This window comes from Cyphomyrmex costatus, unplaced genomic scaffold (assembly GCF_001594065.2).
Source record: "Cyphomyrmex costatus isolate MS0001 unplaced genomic scaffold, Ccosl1.0 scaffold159, whole genome shotgun sequence".
Lineage (NCBI taxonomy): Eukaryota > Metazoa > Arthropoda > Insecta > Hymenoptera > Formicidae > Cyphomyrmex > Cyphomyrmex costatus.
The window spans coordinates 773,052-787,666 of NW_017275598.1; positions in this window are offsets into that span (position 1 = coordinate 773,052).

Sequence of the window (14,615 nt, forward strand, 5' to 3'; positions counted from 1 at the left end):
TAACTCTTCAACTCAAAGAATCCTTTCGTCGTGAAAAATGCCCTCTCGATAATTGGCACGTGCATGGTACGTTCAATACATCTCAGAGTTCATCTATCGTATATGTCTAAAAGTAAATGCCTTACGATCCTTGCGACAGCCAATCAGAAGCGTTATAGTACACATTGACGTTTCTAATTGGCAGTCGCATGAATCGTAAGCAGCTTACGATAAACATTACGATAGATATAGCTGGGCTTTAATATATGGAAACTAAGACAAGTTATTAAAAGCCCGCAATACTCACACCCAATATCTTTGATTATACTATCAAAAACGAGGTGAGGCACGCAAACTTTTTAAAAGTCAGAGTTTCTGGCCTATTTCATTAATCTATTTTTGTTCACGAGAGAAAAATGAAACGCAGATAAGTATAAATTTATCACGGCGAAAGGGATCGAGAAATGTCGATGCGGAATATAAGATGTAAAAATCGCACAGCACACGTTTTGATGATATTTATTAATTCTCTATGGACGAAATTACATATTTTGCCTGAGGAAGAAGAGAGCGTCAATCTTATTTGTTCGATTTGGTTAAGAATAAATATAGTTTTATACATCTTAATGTTTTTAAATAGAGAATCTCCGAGATAAACTTGAATATACTAAGAAATGCATTACGACTACGACCCATCTTGCTTTCAGATTCTATATTAATCCATAGAGGATTAAACCGTCGAATAACTACTTTTGCGATTATCATTCGTGTAAAACGACGTGTTCGACGTTGGCACCGATCGGGAGGGTAAACCTCCCGGAAAGCGTTGCCGGTGCCTTTGAATTCCCGAATGAACGAACGAATAATCCTTTCCTTGATGATGCGGATAGCAATAATGTATATCTTTTATTTCTCCCGTCTACGTCAGAGACACCAGCGCGATTTAGGTTCGTCGTCGGGAGCCGCGAAGTAGCGTCTTGTTGCACGGTCTATATTCGGTCCTTCCAAAAATCCTCTCCATTTAGTCGCTCTCTTAGATATTTATATACATGTGTATGTGCGCGATATATATACGTATATATATATAATTTATATGTACATATATACATGCACATATACAATAACGAGATGGCGACCAGCTATGTGCTGGACCGCAAAACGAGAGTGGCCGGCTCATTCTCTTGGGATCGGTCTCGTAAGTAGCTTTAACTTCCGACCACTTCATAAACCAAGTCCGATCGTGCGTTTTCGTCGCGAGAGAAATAGAGAGAGGAAGAGAGAGAGAGAGAGAGAGAGGGGGGGGGGGAAACGTATAGGACAGAACTCGTGCGAGCTCGAAGAATCATTTACGAGATCGGATCCCTCCACTTGGTCAGAGAAACACTTACCTAGCCCTTAAGTGATGTATAGTGTACTTGCTGCTCTGTGTACTTTCGCGCGCTCTCGAAAGTACGCGAAACGAAGTTGAATAACGAAGGTGCTATCTAACGAATAGGGTTGATCGCCAGATGCCGGCCGGCCGGTACCTCTACCCAAGAAACGAAAAGCGTGAAGACGAAACGCAAGGAGGAGAGAGAAGAAGCTCTGGATTGCCAGCTAATGTCTACCGTGCCAAAAAGAAAAGTGTTTAGAAACGAGGGAAGAGAGAAAGAAAAAATAGAGAAGGCGAGCAAGTAGTAGAGGAGAATCTATTCCGTCGGGCGAAAATTCAATTTCCCTCCAAGACCGGCCCGGTGCTGCGATAGGCCAATTTAGTCCGTAATTACTGTATTATTATACCGTCTCGATAAGGATGTAATTTTACGATTAGATGATACGTCGATATTGTGTCGTCCGTGATCGGATGGTGCGACCATCGTGTCAAGATTTTATTAAGAGGAACGTGTCCAACGAATGTCAACGAGAATTCGCGGCGAGGCGCGGGAAGCGTTTCGCTCGCGTTTGCACTCTTTTAATTTCCCACTTCTCGCCGTTTCGCCATATATATATATACATATATACATATATATATGTATATATACACATATACAATACATACACTTGTCCGCCCTAATAAGCTGGACATACATACGTGGTCCTCGTGCGTTCAGGCTCGAGGAGCGCGGGCTAGAAGATTAAAGAAAACAGTTCCATAACGCCTGACGTCCCAATCGTTAGTCTAACTGCCCAACGTCCGCTCACTGCCGTTCCACTTCCACTTCCATTGTCGCCGTGATAACCGAGGAAAGCTGCAAATCGCTTTGTTGTAAATCAGAGGTGAGATCTTTTGGGCGGAAAAAGGATCGGAATTTTCGGACTATTCACTCTACCGAAATAATATTGATATAATATATTAACCTAATTACATTAATATATAATTAAATTAATATTACATTAATTATAGAATACTATTATAATTAATTATTATCGCACCCTTTTAATTTATCACATAATTATTAATAATTATAATTTAATTATGATTTTCGAAGGTTGATAATAGTTGTGTTGACAGATGCCTATGTTTAAATAGGTATTAAATAGATACTGCAGCATATATGTAACAATGTTAAAAGTTTTCTAACGAATTTTCCTATGACATTATATATATTTTATGGTAATTTAATTTTGGTAATTAGAAAATTGTTTTCTGTAAGAATTATAATGAAAGTACCAGAAAGTTTAGAAATTGCTGATTACGTATTATTTTGCGACTTGACACATTTTAACAATATCGTTCGTACATGATTTTACTTATTTGTAGCATTCTAGAACAAAGTTCGATGTTTTTGTGCGCGATGTTTGAATTGTCTCCGATCTCCGAGAGTTCTTAAATTCTTCCATTCAGATTTCGCAATAAAACAACCTCTGATTCATAGATCTCAGCAATCTCGAGAGCTCTTGCGATTTCAGCACGTTTACGTGGAGTTTGTGATCCCGAAGGTTCGCACGATCTTTCGCCGATGTGCTGGTTATAGTCGTGACTTGAATCGCGATTCAGTAGGACACAGTGCCAAACGATTATTCTATACCGAGGTAGTACGATAGCAAGGCAAGGAAACGCGACCTGCAACGCGAATGCGCTGAGTAAAAGTAATTTCGGGACCGTTTGCCGCTTTCCGAATTCGGTTGTCTCTACGCTCTGGAAGATGGGAACGAATGAAAGTACGCCCCGAATTAAACCGCCGGAAGCACCGCCGGACGTAGTGTTTGCGTCCGAGCGTAATAACGCTAAATAGTGACTATGCGGACAATCTAATCTCTTTTACAGCGGAACGTTACAGCGGAACACATTGTTACTCTTAGTTACCGTATTAATTGTATTTTGTAGACAGTGGTACGACTCTTCGAGTCAGCCACTACCGCTTTGTTGAATTAACTGACGGAGCGGCGCGTGTATTCCCTTTCGGATAGTCGATATATAAAACTGTGTGATTCTTCCCCCTGTCGTTCTTGATTAACGTCGGAACTGAGAATGAAGAACGCACGTATTCTTTTAAGGACGTGATCGCTAAGTATCGAGAGTACCTTAAAGTAACAATTAAATCATGTGATATTTTAATGTGCATCAAATGTTTAGTATGTGTATATATAACAGAAAACTAGTCATTTCTTACAATTACTTAAAGATCGAGATTTAGTCATAAAATTATATGTGATAAAAAATTGATTAAGTCTACTGTGTGCATAAGATTTACATACACACACACACACACACACACACACACACACACGCACGCACGCACGCACGCACAAGTTGAAGATTATTTTTTATCTATCTGATTAATGTTAATTCCGTCATAAAATCGAAATTTTGTTTGATGCTGCAAATTTTTTATTTTATACAACTATTTTTAGTTACGAACTGCTCCAAAGCATACAATATTTCTAATAATATCAATTATATCATGGAATATCCTGATTATTAGTAAGCATATTTAATAACAAATATTAAAATATCTACATTGCAAAATATTATTAAATTAATCGTTTCTATTACTTTTCACGTATAACAATTATATTGCATACAAAATTAAAAAAAAACGTTAGTTAAAAGTTAAGATTTTTTCAATAACGTATTAATATTACGTACTTATATATATGTAATATCGTTTTTATTTCAATTAATTTAAGAATTCAAGTAATATCAAGTATTAATGGTATTACAAACTATAAGCGACATCAATAGTTTTCGATCAGACGAATCATTCTGCTCTGCTATCTTTATTAGTTACAATCATTGGCAAATGTCATATGCATGTAACAGAGCATCATAGCTGGTTTTGAGCGATCGGAATTAGAATCGATAGAGAACACGCCGGAGATCGGACAAATCGACGTGGCCGGATACATATTATATATATATATAAAATATACACAAATACAAACACACACGCACACACACACACATGCAAATATTGAGTCTCCAGAGCTCGTTTATAAGCTCTCGCTCGCTCTCGAACTTACATCGAATTCCGGGAATCAATTAATCGCACGGCGTGTGTGCGACTCTCCGCATCGCACGTTAGGTCGCGTGATAGCCAGTCGTCTTTCAATCGAACTCCGGTAAAATGTAGCAGCTACCTACCGAATGCGGCGGGATAATATATTTATCGCCGCGCCGCGCCCCGTGCACGTACGAGACGATCGCGGATAGTTTTTGACTCGCACTACGGCCCGTACTTTCAGACGATATCAGCACCGCGATATCAGGGCGTATAAGCACCTACGGTGCATGCTTCAACTTCCGGAATAATCCTAGGAACGCTAACCCTTTCCTCAGTTCGTCTATTATCGGTGAAAAAGAGAAGAGCATTATAAACGGAATATTTCAAAAATCAAATATTCTTTTCATGATAGATTTCTTTGGCTTCAATAGGGAGTGGCGAGCTCGGTTTACTCTGAATGGAAATTTCGAGGCACCGTAGTTTTACATATATACATTTATTTTCCTTAAACTCTTTATAATTTATATACAATCAATATGTAACATAAATTAACATTTATCTACATACATTATATGTTTTAACAATAGTAGCTTCCAAATTTTAATTAAAAAAATTTTTAAATAAAATTTTAATAGTAGAGATATGATATTCTGAGGATTAATTACATCTCTCGTGTGCTTTATAAGATAATGATTACAATGTCGATTGCGGTTTTACTTTGATTAACGTTTATATTCGTTATAATGAAGAAGTTTCAAATCTCGACTCATATTGCTACTTCTGTCTTCAATATATTTTCCTCGCTAAATTTTTATATATTTTTGAAATATGTCAAATAAATAAAATGAACGATTTTTTGTCACCGTACAAATTGACTGGTGAGAGCTCTTGTGACTTTCCTACAACTGTTTATGCAAATCGAGAACTACATTCTGCAGTTGTAACTCGTTAATGCAGCATCCCGTTCTAAAAGAATTTACAGGGATTGAATTTCAAGGATATAATCTCGATATGTTCAATTTCCGATGCTACAGATATGACAAACTGCACCTTGGGCACCAATTGTTACGAATAAAGACAAAGATTATTTTCGGATCTGTAACATGGATATTTGTACATACCGAAATTGTATCCATTTCAATAATTTTTATTTATGGCTCCTTTTTTAAAAGAAAATTCCGTAGAAATTAATCCCAAGAAAAGTAAAATTTCTGACGATTTTTATACATCCGAGTTTTTTTTTTAAGAAAACGGGCTCCGGACCATCGGATTCTTCGATCGTCGCGGGGTCGGACGATCGGGCGCCCGATATATTGAGCGATATTTTGTATAATTTAAGTAACGAGTAATATTTATATTTACGGATATATTTACACTCAGGCACCGCGATCCGTTACAATCCGTCTCTCTTATGGCCTATATACATGTTGAGAAAGCGCGCGCTGTGCGTCGCGACGTTCGACCCGACGCGACGTTACGTGTCCGTACAAAAAGGGGCCTGCATCCACGGAGGATCCCTCGAAGAGGGATCGATATCTACTGCGGATCTGTTGACCCATACGTTTTCTTTAGTTCTAACTCGATCACAGATACATTTTCAATTTAACCCTCCAAAAATGGTGGACTAACTATGTTTCAGGCGTTATGGAATATATTGGGCATTTTAAATCACGTTTAAAGTTATAGCTATATAACACCAAGTAATATATACAAATATATACAAATATGTATATACGCACATATGTATTTGTATATATACAAATTCTAAGATATATATAAAAATATAAATACTATAAATATATATATATATATGACGATTATATTATATATATATATGAAAATATATTTAATGAATGTTCCTATATTTATATTATAAGTACATAATAAGTGTATTATATTGATATTCGATGGCGATTTCAGGTTTTTACCAAAACTTAAATGTCTGTTTAGATAGTAGTTACTATCGGACACTAATTTAAAATGCTGGAAGAGCGAGAAAAAGTGAAAGCGTAAGAAGGGAAAAAGAGAGAAAGAAAGCAAGAGAAAATGGCACAGAGGTTGTGTAGTGAGGCGACAAATTTCCGAATCCTCAGAAAGACGAGAGAGATGAAGCGAAGGGAAAAGAGAGACACATTATAAGGAAGGTATATTAAACGGGTTTGCATGTGTCGACGGCGAGGCGAGGGTCTTCCTATACTGACTGAACGATCAGATGTGATATATGCATAAGGATTAATTATTTACTCTAATCGTATATATATATATATATATATGTGTAATTAATATTATATTAATATGGTTATGATATACAAACATTATATCTATATATTGTGTATAGGTAGATAGGAACATATACAATGTTTTTAATGGTTTATCTATGTTCCGAGGATATATGCTAAGTGTATTTAGATAGGAAGCTGTAAGAAGGTCTCTCGCCGTTAATGTTTGATCGATAGAGACCTCCGGCTAGCGAGTGATTCAATTCACGTCAGAAAATCCTTCATTGCGTACGTTCGTGTATTATTAGGAAGGGAGCATCCCTGCCAATCGGAAAGTGTCGATATCCAGGCCGTCTTAACGATACGAATAATTTACATGTTTTGCAGCGAGAGAACGTCTATTTAGGTACGCCCGTCTGAAGAATAAAGAGACGTCAATAAATAGGAGAAATATTCGATACTTTTATTTAAAGTCGATGCCTCTACCGATCATATTTATCGATTTAGCTGCAGAATTATTATACGTTTTCCGTTGGATTTCCTGTTAACAAATTTAAACTTTTTTAATCCTTAAAAATCACCCTTCCTCGGAAAAAAATGTTACAATACTTAGTCATATTTGATACAGAAAGATGTGAGTGTTTTAACAAATTATAAATTTCAGATATATAAATAAGTAACAAAGTTTCTCATTTCTCAGACAATTCTAAGTGCACTTTGCTCAAAGAAAACCTATATCTAGGATTTTTATAAGAATCTCTTAAAGTCCAGATGCTCCAAGAAATCCGATTTCTCTGAGATATTTGGAATTCTTATATCTTCGCAAGTGAAAAAATTCTAGCATTTCGGAAGGTGCGAAATTAGGCAATGCGGGCTCTTTCTTTCGCGAATTCACGGCTGGCTGGTAGAATGCAGAAAGAAGGGGGGTGGGGAGGAATTTTCGGGAGTGTTTCAATTTTCACGCGTTCCGTGCAATAACAGTTTGCTCAATCCTCGGTGTCCGTCGGGCCGTCCGTACGGAACGATTACTCGTAGGTTATAAAAAGACAAAAAAAAAATGAAAAAAAAAAGAAGAAAACACAAAGAAGAAGACGCGGCAGCGTTTTACATTAACGCGTATATAGAGCGCAGTGCGACAAGTAGAAAGTAGTAGCTCGACTCGTTATAGTAGCCAGACATTTTCGAACCTAATTAGCCGAACGGACTTTATCTCCTTTTTCGAAACTTCCTTCGAGTCTCTCTCGGTGTCTTCGGTGTCTATTCTAAAGAGATTTAAAACGAAAAGAAAAAATACATAAAAAAAAAATAAAAGCGCGAACGAGTTAAGCGTTTTAGAGCCTCGGTCTGTGTAATAGCGAACCTAAGAAAACTCGAAGCCTTTTTTTTATCGGCGTAACTGCATAAAGAAAAGGTTGAGATCGGAAAGATATCTCGATGTAAGCTGATGTACTTCGCGCTTCGCGATTTTCAGCAAAATTAGTCGTTACTATATATATATTAAATCTATTCGCCGTTATCGGCGCACCGTTGCTCCAGCAATAATAGGCGATAAAGCGATTGTTACTTCCTCTTTAAACGTATATCGGCCGATTTAACGTCAGTCAGCTGATTAAAAATGTAGGCGACCTACTTATTACAAACGATATAACGTAGATTTTTTTATTATATCTATATATGTGTGTATTAATTTTTCTCGTAAGCATATTTTTTTTTACTTTTTAAAAAATTTTATTTTTAATAAGATATTAGTGGATAATAATATATACTTGTATACATTTTTTCTAAATTTACATCCAACTTGTGTCACAAAACATTTAAATAAAAGAAAAATTATGTGTGCGCGCAGATGTCCATAAAAATTCTAATTTGGAAATACATTATCTCATTATTTTACGTCGTCTGCGGCTGATATAACGATTTGAAAAGTGTCCGAATTTTTCCCGTCTGTTCGTCGAGTAATCTTGCTGAAATAAACACGCGCAGTTCGCTCCCTAGAAATCGACGATAAAGAAAAGGCTTGTAATTAGGTGATATAATGGAGGATTCCGCGTTTAACTTTAACGAAAGTCGATTTTGCAATCACTTTGCCGTCGCGAGGAGAACTAATAAGTCGTGGCCGTATTATCATAATTGTTTGTCGTACCTACCGTTAGATAATTAATTGTAATTTAATAACTAGCATAATTAACAACTATTATATAATGCGGCGTCGCGGACGCGCGCGACTCACGCGGGAAGCCGAGTCCGCGTCGCCGCGCGTGGATGTTAGAGATATTTTTCAACTTGTACTAAATGTGATAAACTGATGAATTGACAATGAGCAATCTAACTGTAATATATGAATATTATATATTACATATATATACATACACAAATATTCTATATATATAATATTACGCGCGCGCAACACACACACAAATATTATATATATATTATATACATAAATGTCTGTCGTACAAGCCGTAATTAGGATTTACTGTAGCTAGTACGTGTTAGCTTATTAAACGAATACACTCGTAAATGGCAGATGGCGGAATGGAACGCGTTTATGCGGTCGAGATGAGAGAATGAAAGAAGGGAGAGAAAATGCGAGGTAGAGAAGCAAGAGAGAAAAGGGAGTACAGATGAAGTCAAGAATAATATCGTATGCCGTCTCGAAATCTGTCCACGAATTCTCCATTGACGCTGGGCGCTGTCGTGCAAAAGCGAAGAACGCGTCCGCGACCCTCCGGCTCTTCGGCTAACTAACTAATTAATTAAGAGAACTTGGTGCAACGTGTGAAAACAATGTCTCGCGAACCTTTGGTGCGCGCGCTCTGCAGCTGTAACGGGATTTACAATCATGTCGTGACTTAAACGAGAAAGTGCGCGTAACGACGACAAAGTAAGGAGCGCGAAGAAAGAATAATGCAAATTATTTTGTAGGAAATGTTGTCGCTGAATCCTAAAGGAATTAATTTTATCATTATTGTTCGTATATGTTTTGAAAAAAATTACGTTACGAAAAAAAGTCACTGTAACGTTTTATTATCAGTTATTCTTTTAATAGCTAATAATTGATACAGAATGATCTGTGTGCAACCACACTGAGATATCAAGCTCATTCCGCTAAAAATCGATACACAGTTCGGTTTAATACATTCAGATCATAATTAGGCTAAATCACAAACATAAGAAGATACGAGATTCTTTCTTGTGTATCTCCTTACAACGCTTTTTATGGGCGTAGTACTAAATAAAAGCGGATTATATATGCGTTAAGTCGATATTTTGGTACCGTCTTATGCATTCAATAAAGTCGATCGTGCAATCGCGACACGCGTAGATCGCGCAGCCACGTTCTCGAGAAGTGTGCGTTCGATATATGTATATTACGTATATAATATAAACGGCCGTTGGTACAAAAAAGTGCGAATCTATCCCACCTGAATCCGATCCCCATCGCGAGCGCCGATCCATGATCGACGATCGATCGACCAAGCTAAACGAGACGACGAATTAATTGTAGTGTTTTATGAGCCATATAGCGCGGCGCCCCACGTCATTGGTACGCTTTAAATAATGGGGAAATATAAAAGTATTGTGTGAAACAAGCACACCACTCTATTACCGGTATATATTATATACATTGTAATCAATTGTTGTCTACGATATAATGTTATTTTTCTAATTCATATTCAATTGTTATTGTTGAGCGAGAGAAATAGAGAGAAAGGGAGAGAAAGCGAAAGAGCGCGCGCGAGAGAGAGAGAGAGAGAGAGAGAGAGAGAGAGAGAGAGAGAGAGAGAGAGAGAGAGAGAGAGAAAGCGAGGATAAATGGGGATGAATGGTAGAGAGAAAAATGAGGGGTGAAACGATAGAACGAGAAGAAAGATGGAGAAAAACGAAGAATAAAAGAAAAGGAGAGAATGCGATTGAAAGATTGTGGGAAGGGATGAGAGTGAAAAATGCGTACGAATGGAAGATGAAAAAAGCACATCGAATACTTAAGCGCGAATAATGTATTCGACCAGGATAAAATCTCCTGTACTTTCCATTTCCATTTGCTTCCCTTTCGGACACATTTACATACATCATCAACGTACAACGAGTTCTATGTCTTTCCCAAGTGTTTTGGCAGCTCGATTCTTATACGGATAAAATCGTATTGCGGGACACAGTTATAAATTAATATTCATTACGATCGATTGAAGCCGAAGAGTCTCAAATGTGCCAAAAAAAATATTTTTAACAAAATTATACGGTTGTACAGTTTTCCATTATGACGTAATAAGCGATTCGTTTATATGTATCTTATTGTTAGTAATTATTATACATTGTGAAACACGTTTAGATCTAAGACACACTATAAATCCACGATTTATCAAGTCCACTCTAACTACTCCGTCTCATAATAGCAAGTCTTCATTTTTCCAAGGGAGATCCTTTTTAGCTCTCTTTTGTGTGTTTTTCTCTGAAAGTGCAACCGTATAGCTCATGGCTGTACCAACGAATCGACTAAAATCCCTCGACTTGGCACTTTGGAACTTTGCGACTTGAATTCCAGGCGGTAATATATAGCGGAGCGTTTTCATACGAGACCGCCGAATCGGACTTCCGCCGTCCTAGTTCCACGCTCGTTCTACTCAATGTACGCAGTTTGCCGCGTACAGAGAGGTTGAGAATCGCAGCTGGACGAGGCGCGCAAGTAGTGACGGTGCGCCATTAGCGCGACGAAGCCGCGCCGGTCGCCTGTGATATACATACAAAGTCGCGAGCGCATAAGTATTGTATTTTTTGTAAGGCTCATGTACGCCATGCAGATTGTGATAATCGAGTTCGCGGCGTCGTCTTGGGGGTGGACGACGGACCGGCGTGCCTGATATAATACCATCGCGCGAAACAGATGCACAATTTTTGAGTACGATTCGGCGGGCCTACCTTTATTTCCCTTCTAAAGCAAAATAAGTGCGAATGAGGCTTGTTAAGGCTTTACTTACTTAAGGCTTTTAACTTGCGAAGAAAAATGCGTTCTTTAGCTCGTTAAAGTCCGCGCGATACGCCATCTGAGAGAACTTTCCATCCGCTTTTTGTCTCATGCCAAAATTATCGGATACAATGAGAATTTGATGAAGTACTTTAAGTAGCTCACGGGGACGCGTTGTGGATTTTTTCTTTTTTAACAAGTATCGGAGAGGATCATTTTTAATATGCTAAAAATTAGACTGATAGACTTGCACGAAGTGATACTTTTTATACATGGGGAAGCACATAGAGTTATGAGACAATTTTTCATTTTGCCTTGGAAAAGGTAACGATCGTGCTATGTTAGAAAAAAGACGAACGCTGCCTTCTCATTTGTTTGTTAAAGCTGTCGAGGATCTTGTCAGCAGAATATTGCTCGCACGTTGTCTCGATTAATTATTGTTATCTAATCGATGTGAATCTTCGCCGAGTCTCGAACAGATAGTAGAGCATGTAAAAGAAACGGTAATTAATTTGAACGGATAAAATTAGGAACTTTAATCTATTATAAATTTGTTACGGAAAATCACAAATAAATACGTCGTATAAAGACAATTCTTACAGAAATTTAATACTGGAAAGTAGTAATTAATTACTTATTTTGAATACTAAAAACACTTTAAACAGAAAACAACAAGATAATATTAAAATAACGTTAAAATAAATCGTAAATAATTGAAAAATAATTTTTAATAATCAATTGGTGTGTGTGTGTGTGTGTGTGTGTGTGTGTGTGTGTGTGTGTGTGTGTGTGTGTGTGTGGTGTATGTGTCATTATAACGTCATCATGACTTGTGTTTTACATGGAACTGTTGTTTTTTTGCTCAAAATAAGTAATTTTCAATATTAAATTGGGTTTCTGTAAGGTGAGTCGATTCTCCAATTCATAGTAAATTTACGATAAATCACAAATATATTATAATGAAACAATTTTTTAATTCTTTATACGTATTATAAAAAATTTTGCCAAAACGGTGTGCCGATTCGATGATTCTTGAAAAAAAAAGCAAGAAGGCAGATAAAAATCACATTGGATTATATAAGTTATTTGACGACGAGGGTCCTAAAGAAATCGTTACCCGCCACACGAGATTCCGTGTTCGCCGATCGTTAATCGTGCGGTCTAACTATCACGACCTGCATTGTATAAACTGCAAGTTTTATTCTAGCTATATAAATGGGAATTTTCTATGATATCGAATGGGCTATCACGCCAGATATTCCTAAAGAGGATGCTTAATAAATAACGCGCTCGAAACAGAATCGTGTCAGATTGACAGGCTCGTAGACGTTTTGGATTCGGTGTAAAAATTTTACAAACTCGAAAAAAAACTGAAACATTCGGTGGAAACCGGACGATCGCAATAACTATCATTGTTGGACGAGCTATCGTTACAAATTCGTAACTTCCGCCGGATGCGTATATAAAAGCTCGAATTTACACTCAATATTCGTAAAAATAGAACGAAAATGTCTGCGGATATATCTTGACTCGGCGAACGATTCGATCGCGGATCAATTAATTCTACGAATCTCCCAACGGGACTACGTTATAGTTACGTAATTACGCATCGCGTTTTTTGTGATATTTTTAATCTGCAGGTGCGAGCGTCTGCGTGTATGTAGTACGTTGTTGTTGAATCCGGTGTCCACCGCGAGATGCTAAAGAATTGTAAGTCGTGTAATAAAGCTGTGACTGTAAGGTAACTATGATAACTTCAATGATAATGAAATGGTGAGATGACGAAATAATGATGACAATGATGATGATGATGATGATGATGATGATAATGGAACGTCTGGCGCGGTGATAATCGTTATTGCTATCTTGTAACGTTTAATGTATATCAGTGTCGTGCAAACAAAAAATAAGAAAAAAAAATGAGCGGCTGAAGCTCCTCGGTGTTGTGGGTATGCATACTCGTTCCTAGCAACTCGTATGACAATTACTATTCGATACTACTCATAACGATTGCATTGATCTACTTTACTCTACGTACACTTTAAAGATAAATAAATACATTCTGTCCAATCTCACTTAGGTCTGTGTCGATGTCTTTTCTTCCCTTGTCAATATATCTCCCACTATTCCTAACTCTTTAGTGTCACACTGCTAGAACGATATACACTTGGACATAGCATATTCAATCCAATTCGATTGCTTATAACTTTCATAAAAAGAATAAATATATCATATATTCTTTAAATCTTTGAAGTGAACTCTAACTCTAAAAAATAGAATCTCAATCTTAAAAATTGATAATTGTGCCACTCTTTCTTTTTCAACACTGACTCAATTGTCTTTTTTATTATTCTTTAAAATTAGATTCAACTCTAAAGATTTTAATATATGTGTGGTAAAGAACGTTTTTCAATTGAACCAAGCATTAAAGAATATAATAGTACCAAACAAATGTATGTATCTTTATTAACAAACAAGTTATAAGCAATAAAAAAAGCATTGGAAAAAGAAAGCTGGATGTGCCACTCAAAATGTGTAACGTGAATTAATATATAGAAAAAATTCATTTTGAGAAAAATAACAGGTAATTCCAGATGGAAGTCACTCGTGGATTATTAATCGTATATACTTCAAGAGTTAGAAAGATTAATCTTTAAGTTTTTTAAAATAATTTCTTTTTTTTTCAAATCGAGAGGAAACAGAACGAAGATATACGTGTAAAAGAAGCAACCATATTATTTTATTATTCTGTTAACGACATTACATGTTAATCCAATTGGATTTTTTTTACAATATTTCGTGCTCAGATATTTACTTTCAGTTTTATACTTCCTGTTTAGAGCAAAATACACTCAATATGTCATGGTTATTTTGGAGTATTTTTATCTGGCTAATCGGCAAAATAGAAAAAAATACATACATCTATGTATATATTTGCTCATCAGCAGTAGAAAATGATTAATCATGAAAGAAAATGATTATAAACTTATTCTAACGTCATAATAATGCGATGTATTCTGTTAATCA